Raw genomic sequence first — 7651 nt, 5'->3', positions numbered from 1 at the left:
CTCGAAAGGTAACCAAAAATGATCAACAAAAATTGATTAACACCTTAACGTACTTCGACGAATCTGACTCGTGCTAATGATTGTTATTTCTTTATATATGTATATTATCGTATTATTATAGTACAGAGAATGTTATTCTGTATTTTTTTAAGTCGAAATAAAATTCTGTTCTCCTGTCATTAATATTTAAGCGCTGAAGTAAATATAGGGATGCTATAAACATCAATCCTTTTCTCCTCTAAGAAATTATTACAATCGAAAAACAATTAATCATTGTAACTGTAAAGATAATGGTATTGCAAAAGGTTAAAAGCTCTGCTCTAGTTGAACATCATCGTACACAAACACCATTCATAAAATATCAAAGGAAGGTGATTCTTCGAGATACGTTTTTTCTTCGTAGAGGAAATACGATTATTCGAGCCTAGCGGCTCGTTTTTAGTGTTATTGACATTTTTATAGTTATTGACAATCGATAACTATAAAAACGAGCCACAAGACTCGAATAGTATCTCCTCTCCCAAATTTTTGACTATTTTTGTGTACAATCCGAGCGTCAATTATGGAGAATTTATTGTGATGTCGTTCCTCGAGTAAATTAAAATCGCTAATCGGAGACGACCGGCATCGCGAAATCCGGAAGGACAGCGAAACGATCACGAAGAGGGACGGAGTACCGTGGCAGAGCAAAGTGAGGCAGTTTATAAATTCAGCCGGGAAACAACACACGGGTCGCGCGCCTATCGTTAATTTACCGAAACGAGGAGAAAGGATGGTGCCGGGTTAGAGGGAAAAAAGGACGCAGAGTCTGGTGGGAGGCAAGCGGATAGAGATTGACGAAGAGGACGAGGAGGACGCGATCCTGACCACCAGGCTGGTTGGGTTACTCCCGATCGTAAAGTAACCGAGGCGCAGAAACCCGACGAAACGTGCAATTGAAGCGTCGAGCGAGCGTGATTACCGTCATCAGCGAAGTTCAAATACCGGTGTAAACGCTTCGCACTTTCGACTCGCTTGGATATGCGATTGTGCGAGATCGTGAGCGGCTCTACACTTTGATCGGGGGACCCGTATTACGAGGAATCGTTCGCGGCCCCGTGTCAGGATGGAAAAGAAGAGAAATTGAAATCCCGCTGGGAGTTGTAAAATCATTTGCCGAGTCTGGTGCACGTCGGCTCCGCGTCGTTATCGTTCAATAACACCTGAGAACCGATCGGGCCGAACAACCCCGTCCCCCACGGGTGGCCGTAATGCTCCCTGGAACCGATCATCCGCGGGACGGTATCGCGGGTAACTGGTTTCGCGTGGCTAGCCTATGGAAATCCGAAAATTCGAGATCGCATGCTGCCCCCCGGAACACGCGTTCTCGGTCTGTAACGTGTTGCTGTAACAAGGATAACGTAATGGATCCGTTAAGAGCGTGGCGATCAACTGAAACGCCGCGCTAAATTACTCGGGCTAATTTTTCAGTTACTCCGGCCAGTAATAGCGGCGCGATAAGTAATAACGGTAGACGCGCGAAAGCACCGTTCATTTGCTAAATAGACGGCATTATTGTTTTTACACCGCGGTTTTCTCTTTCATCCCCTCGCAATCGATATTCGTCCGCCGGCTATTTCACGCGTGTACATGTTTATTTATTCGATGGCGGAGCGATCGGAGCTTTACCGGCTCGTTGACGACTCGACGCGCTTCGCCGGTTGCTCCTTTTTTTAGCCGATGCTAATTACGAGTCGGGCATTGCATTCCTAAATTAACTGGGAGGGTCTTATTCTGCCACAAGGCGGGTGTACCTGCTTCTTGAGACACTGCGTCCGCCATCTCTTGGTCCGATGATCAACTTTGCGTTTGGACGTGGCAGGTGGCACGCTCTGGAGGCTCGATTCAGAAACATTTCGGGAAGGACGAGGGAAAAATATTGACCAAGGATCCGAGGATCCTGATACTTCGGATTTTCGGGTCTTCTGATCAGTGTACAATATTCTATAGCCGCTTAAATGTAAATTATTTGCAATAGTGGTAAATTATGCTTACTCTGGACGTTCTTAAGTTCTGTATCCTAAAATAAAAGGACAAGCTATTCTGGAGGATCGCTGGTTTATTTAGACACGTTCAAGAATCCTTTCTCTATTGAAATACAAGTTTTAATAAAATGAAGAAAATTTTTCAAAATGTTACTTTTGCAAAATTAACCCTTGGGCTTGCAATCTGATTTCGACGTTCTTCGTTTCATTTTTCTGCCAATCATTCTTATAAAATCACATAAGTATCACATAAGGACACTACTACAAGCAGAAAGAAAATTGTTTAATGCAAAAACGTGTCAAGTAGCTTAAAATAATCGCGTAACATCTTCAGTCATTGTTTCAATCCTTACCTTAATATTAAGATAAATACCTGCATACAAGTTTTCTTTATTCGGTGTACGTTCTTGCCGTTAACTTGTAAAATAAGGTCTAACAATTATTGCCAGAAGGGTTGATCCTTCCAGTAGTACAAAACAAGTTATTATACATTCATCGTTATGAATTTTTCCATCACTCTGCTATCAAACCTTTTACGGTTGTTCGAGACAACGAAAGTTGAGGCGAAGGGTTATTCGAGACAAAGGGTTGGAACGGAACCAAAATCGCGTCCACGGTCGCAGCGACGCATACATTTCGATTTTCGGCGAGCCAACTTGTTGCTTTCCCGAGCGATCGGTTCGCGTCTTAAATATCCGCTGGCGACTATCCGCTCGATCTCGTTGGAACGATTCACACGGGGCACGCAATTAACGTCCACGAGCTACTTAATAATATAACGGTCAATTTGTCACGATTAGCTACCGTAATGATAGCTCCCACGGATAATTTATTGTTAATTATTCCTCGTACGGCTGTCGGCGTATATTCCCGGGCACGTCCATCAGGCGCCGACAACTAAATTGACAATTAATGGAAATATTGCACGCGCCCGTAATCATTGGAAAAATTATCTCGGCGTCGCGCGGCGCCGCGCTAAAGCCTCGACTGTAGTTAAACTCCCCCTTCTTTACGGCACATCGTAACAACAACTCTGCCTGATATTATGTAGTAATTAGGTTATCTCCGCGATCGTCGGTAGCAATTTGCTGGCGGCGTTAATTGTAGTCGAATTTAGTAACTTCGGAATGCTGGGATAGAGAGGGTGTGGGGAGGGGGAGAGAAAAGGGAGAAAAAGAAAAAGGCAGTTAACGCGGCGGCGCCGTGCCTACGCTGATTCCGTCAACTGGTAACAGAACCCTAGACAGTTGTCGACTCTTGAAAACGGTCCGCGCGACGAGAGATTAACCTGATCGATCTAATCTCTTAACTGGCGGCGTTAATCATTCAATCACAGAGCATTTGCGTTTCTGTCAGTGGCTAATTATACGACCGGAGCGGTTAATGTACTGAAAATATAACGCGCTGTTAAACACTGCTACGAATATATCCGACTAGTGGGAAGAGAAAAGCATGGCCCCGGCGTACAGAGTTATTCTATTACACGATATCACGGCGTTATGGTCGATGCAGTCGTGCAGCCGCGATAGGGTTGATGTGCCGGTTGTGGCCGGTGCACCGTTTCTGGCCATCTGTATTATTATTCATGTTTCCTTCGGCTGAACTTGTAAACTAGCAAATATTAACTACATTGTTTCAGACGCGTACGTGCAATTAAGGGAAAACCCATGTTTTCTGCATGACAAAGTATTCTTAGTAGAGAACCTGTGGGACTGTATTCGTTTTTTTTTCAGGATAGTCGTAAAGATCGTGCTAAATGTACGAAACGTGTAGAATTACGATACGTACAATCTGAATAGAACTTTAAGAAAAAATTAGTGGAAGAAGAAAATGCAAAGCAAGTAAAATGAACAACATGAAGGATAAAACAAGAGAGATTGAGAGAAAAGGAAAATACGAAGAATGAAAGAAACAAGAAAAACATAAAAGCGCAAGACGATAGAAAATTGTTTAGAAATAAGTAAAATAAAACTAGCTTTTTACATCATCACTGTATGTCATCATATGTTTTTGAGGTGGCCAGAAATGGTACTAAGCACTACCAGAACTGGCCAACAAGTGCCCACAAAGGGTAAAAAGTGCGTACTTTATTATATTTGTACCGAAATAATTCTTTAATGATTTCGTCACCCGATCGCAAGTTAGATATCAAAACTGAAAGTATTAAATGATCTATTAAAACTTGCACATTTCGTATGGAACACAAAAGACTACAGTAATATTTCCGTCGATATTCATATAAACCCTTAAAGCGGTCGCAGCCCGTGCATCTATCCTATATTCTTTCGCCTCGGCTGGATTTTCAACGGCGGTTCACCTTGAGGAGCATCGTTCATGCGAATCTACGGGCTCGTGCAGCATCGGGCAGCGCGCGTCACGACGGCCGAAAAAAGGGCCCAGGAACTGGCATTACACGAGGTGCGCATAAAGTTCCATGAATTATCGCGTGGCTCGCCGTGCCCCGGGAACACTGTGCGGGACTCTTACGTGTTCGGGGAAGCAATGCTCCTGGTATGGCCGCAAGATGGGCTAGAGTTGCCGATCCAACCTATACTTACCGTCACTGAGATAATCTAGCGCTGGTCTAACCCACTGTAATCCGAGCGCCGGCACAGTCGTGTCGGGGACTCCTCGATCCTCTCTTCCTAGTCCTCGCTAACTGTGCTTCTAGCACGTTGCCCCGTGGAAAAATTTTCGTGACTCTCCGCTGGCACGGCGGTTACCAAACCCTCGGATCCCCGACAAGAATCGAGCATCTCGTTGCAGACTTTGTTTCGGTGGAACTCTCAGTTCGGATAGGAGAGAGCCGGCTGCTCTAGATAGCCCTGAAAGCTGACCTCAATGGAAACTATGCTGACCACAGGAAACTCATTGAACAATTTAAAAATTGTTATTTAACGAGTAAGCTGTTGCAATCTTCTTGAAAAGTGTGTAAGTTGCTGTAATTATACTGTATATATGTTTGATGTTGTTTATATTTTCTTTAAATTCAACGCTTTAGTAAAATATATAATTTAATAAAGAATATCAAAGTATATATCTTTCTTGACCAGATGTTTCTGAGTATACGAGTGTACTCGTTAAAAATAGCTAACTGGTTAATTATGGAGAAGGAGAACGTAATACAGTTGATGGAGTTCGGATAGTTGATGATTCTGATAAAGATGAGTAAGATTAAGTAAAGCAGTCATTGATGATGTAAGAGGGTCGACTGTACTACTTGAGCTCCTTTAAATAATAAATAACGTTGGATCTAAATAAATGTACAAACTAAAGAGTTATTCCTAATAACGAATAATTTGTCTTCGAATATGTTTCGAATATATTCTGTGAATAAATTTGTCAAATAAAATTTGATTCGACAAATGTGTCAAATAAAATTTCATCCGAATAATGTTTCGAATGAGTTCTTGGAATAAAATTTGATTCGCATAATAAATTAAATAAATTCATCGAATAAACTGTTATTCGAATAAAATCTTATTCGAACAATATTTCGAACAAATTCTACGAATATAATAAATAAATTCTGCAGTTCAGAATGCTCGTTTGGAAACAGTTTTATGCACCAAAATGAAAGACGATTGTTTCCCGTAGCCGACAACAATCGAGCAATCAGGTTCGTAGTGTGTTTATACCCTATATCGATATTTTTCTTGCCGATACGCTTCCGGCTGTATTAATGTAACGGTGGAGTTGCGGAAAACGCGATGATCAGTCGGCAAAAAATTTAGGCCGCAAACCTGGCATGGCGGCGATCCGGTTTTAATCTTGGCACGCCCATTACACACTGCACCGCGTACCTATTACATCATGATCGCACTAGATAGCGAATCTATCTATCTATTCCGAGGCCCATTTCTTTGCCTACCTGTGATACGTATAAGCTACAATTAATAACCGAAAAAAATTCCTGGAAACCAGTTCCGAACCGAACGGAGTATTTTGCTGCGGGGTGGCCACGCAACGACGCTCGTCCGGGATGATCTCATTTAATTACCGAGGTCTACTTATTCACTTGAATCACCATCCCTCCGACGATTTAGTCGTTTTTCCAGGCATTCTGTATAATCGATTAGGCCGCGCGGTTACAGAAAACGCACCCACCTAAGACGATCCGAATGTTTGATCTAAGATTTCAGGCAACGCGTACATTTATTCCCGCAGCCGAAAATCCTAATAATAATAATAATCCGTTCACCTAGGTAAAAATCCGACTATTCTCCCTGTTTTTTAAGTTGTCCAAAGAGAGACAGAGCTTTGAACTGTGTTTCAACACTACAGTAATTTTTCCCTAATTCGCGCTCAGATTGCGCACAAAAATGGACAATTTGGGAAGAGGAGATTCGATTATTCGAGGCTTGCGGCTCGCTTTTATAGTTACCGTTTGTCAACAAGTACAAAAACCGAGACGCAAGGCTCGAGCAATCGTATCTCCTTTTCTCAAATTGTCCATTTTTGTGCGCTATCTGAGCGCGAATTAGAGAGAAATTACTGCATACGCATTTGATAAACATAGTATTTATTACAATTTCCCTCAGAAACTCATCGTACCACAGTCGTTTGTCGAACTCATTTGCTCTTAGGGTTATAACGCAAAAGACTCCATATCATGCATAATAAAAGCACATACGTAATAGCATTTTGTCAACGCGACGCTAATTCATGAACGTCAGAATTTATGTATTCTATGTTTCAGCGAAAACAGTCGCCATTTCTGCACGCTATTGTGGTGTACATCGATCCATCATTAATTCCTCGCTGTTCTATTTAACAATTGATAAAAAGTATGAAACAACCTGTTCGAATAAAGTGTATAATTTTGCTCATCCCTAATACGAATTGTCGGTGAACAGGCAACAAACTCTGAAAAAAAATGGCCGTCGGTTTAAAGGCAATATTTATTATAGATGTAGAAGCTCCGAGCGCGGCTTGTTTAATTTATTTGCACTCGTTAATACGGAGACGCAAATTAAACCCGTGATAGGAGAGCCAGTCCGGCTGTTTTAATGTATACAGCAAAAAAATTGCGGTACACGGAGTGAGTATGTAAATGGTCGCGTAATGTAATTTTTTGATCAACTTGAGCCACGCGGTGCTGGCGCAGATACGGTCGGTTTGTTTTTATAGAGACAAGATCAGTGTTTTCCCCCTGGTCCCGCGAGGCGCGCGTTTTCCGTGGCGCAGATGGGAACAATATGATCGATCGTGTGCACTCTACACGCCCGTAACTGTTGTTACATGCCAATCCCATTACCATACGCGACGGCTCGCGTCGCCAGTTGTAATTTTCACTTCCCCGTAGAAAAATCAATAATCGATGCCGGTGTAACAACGGCCGTCGCGTTTCCTTGAAACGATACCCGGCTCTGTTCGGTTGCATTTATGCGGTCGGCTGGATTCTTCTTTTTTTTTTATCGTCGCGAGCGCAGACCTCGTTTCGCGAACGAGAGACGCGAGCCTTGGTACGATGTTGCTTCTTGGAAGCGATTCCTGTGTGTCACGCTCGTCCCATATCGCTGCGAGGAAATGTTGTTGCGTACGGTTCGTATTTCGTAGCGTCGCGAATTTCAGAAACGACGGCCATATCAGATGGAAAGAAACACGAAGACTCGAGGGGGCACGGC

This window comes from Megalopta genalis, chromosome 4 (genome assembly GCF_051020955.1).
Source record: "Megalopta genalis isolate 19385.01 chromosome 4, iyMegGena1_principal, whole genome shotgun sequence".
Taxonomy (NCBI): Eukaryota; Metazoa; Arthropoda; class Insecta; order Hymenoptera; family Halictidae; genus Megalopta; species Megalopta genalis.
The sequence above is the reverse complement of the archived record's forward strand: the minus strand, read 5'-3'. Positions refer to the sequence as shown.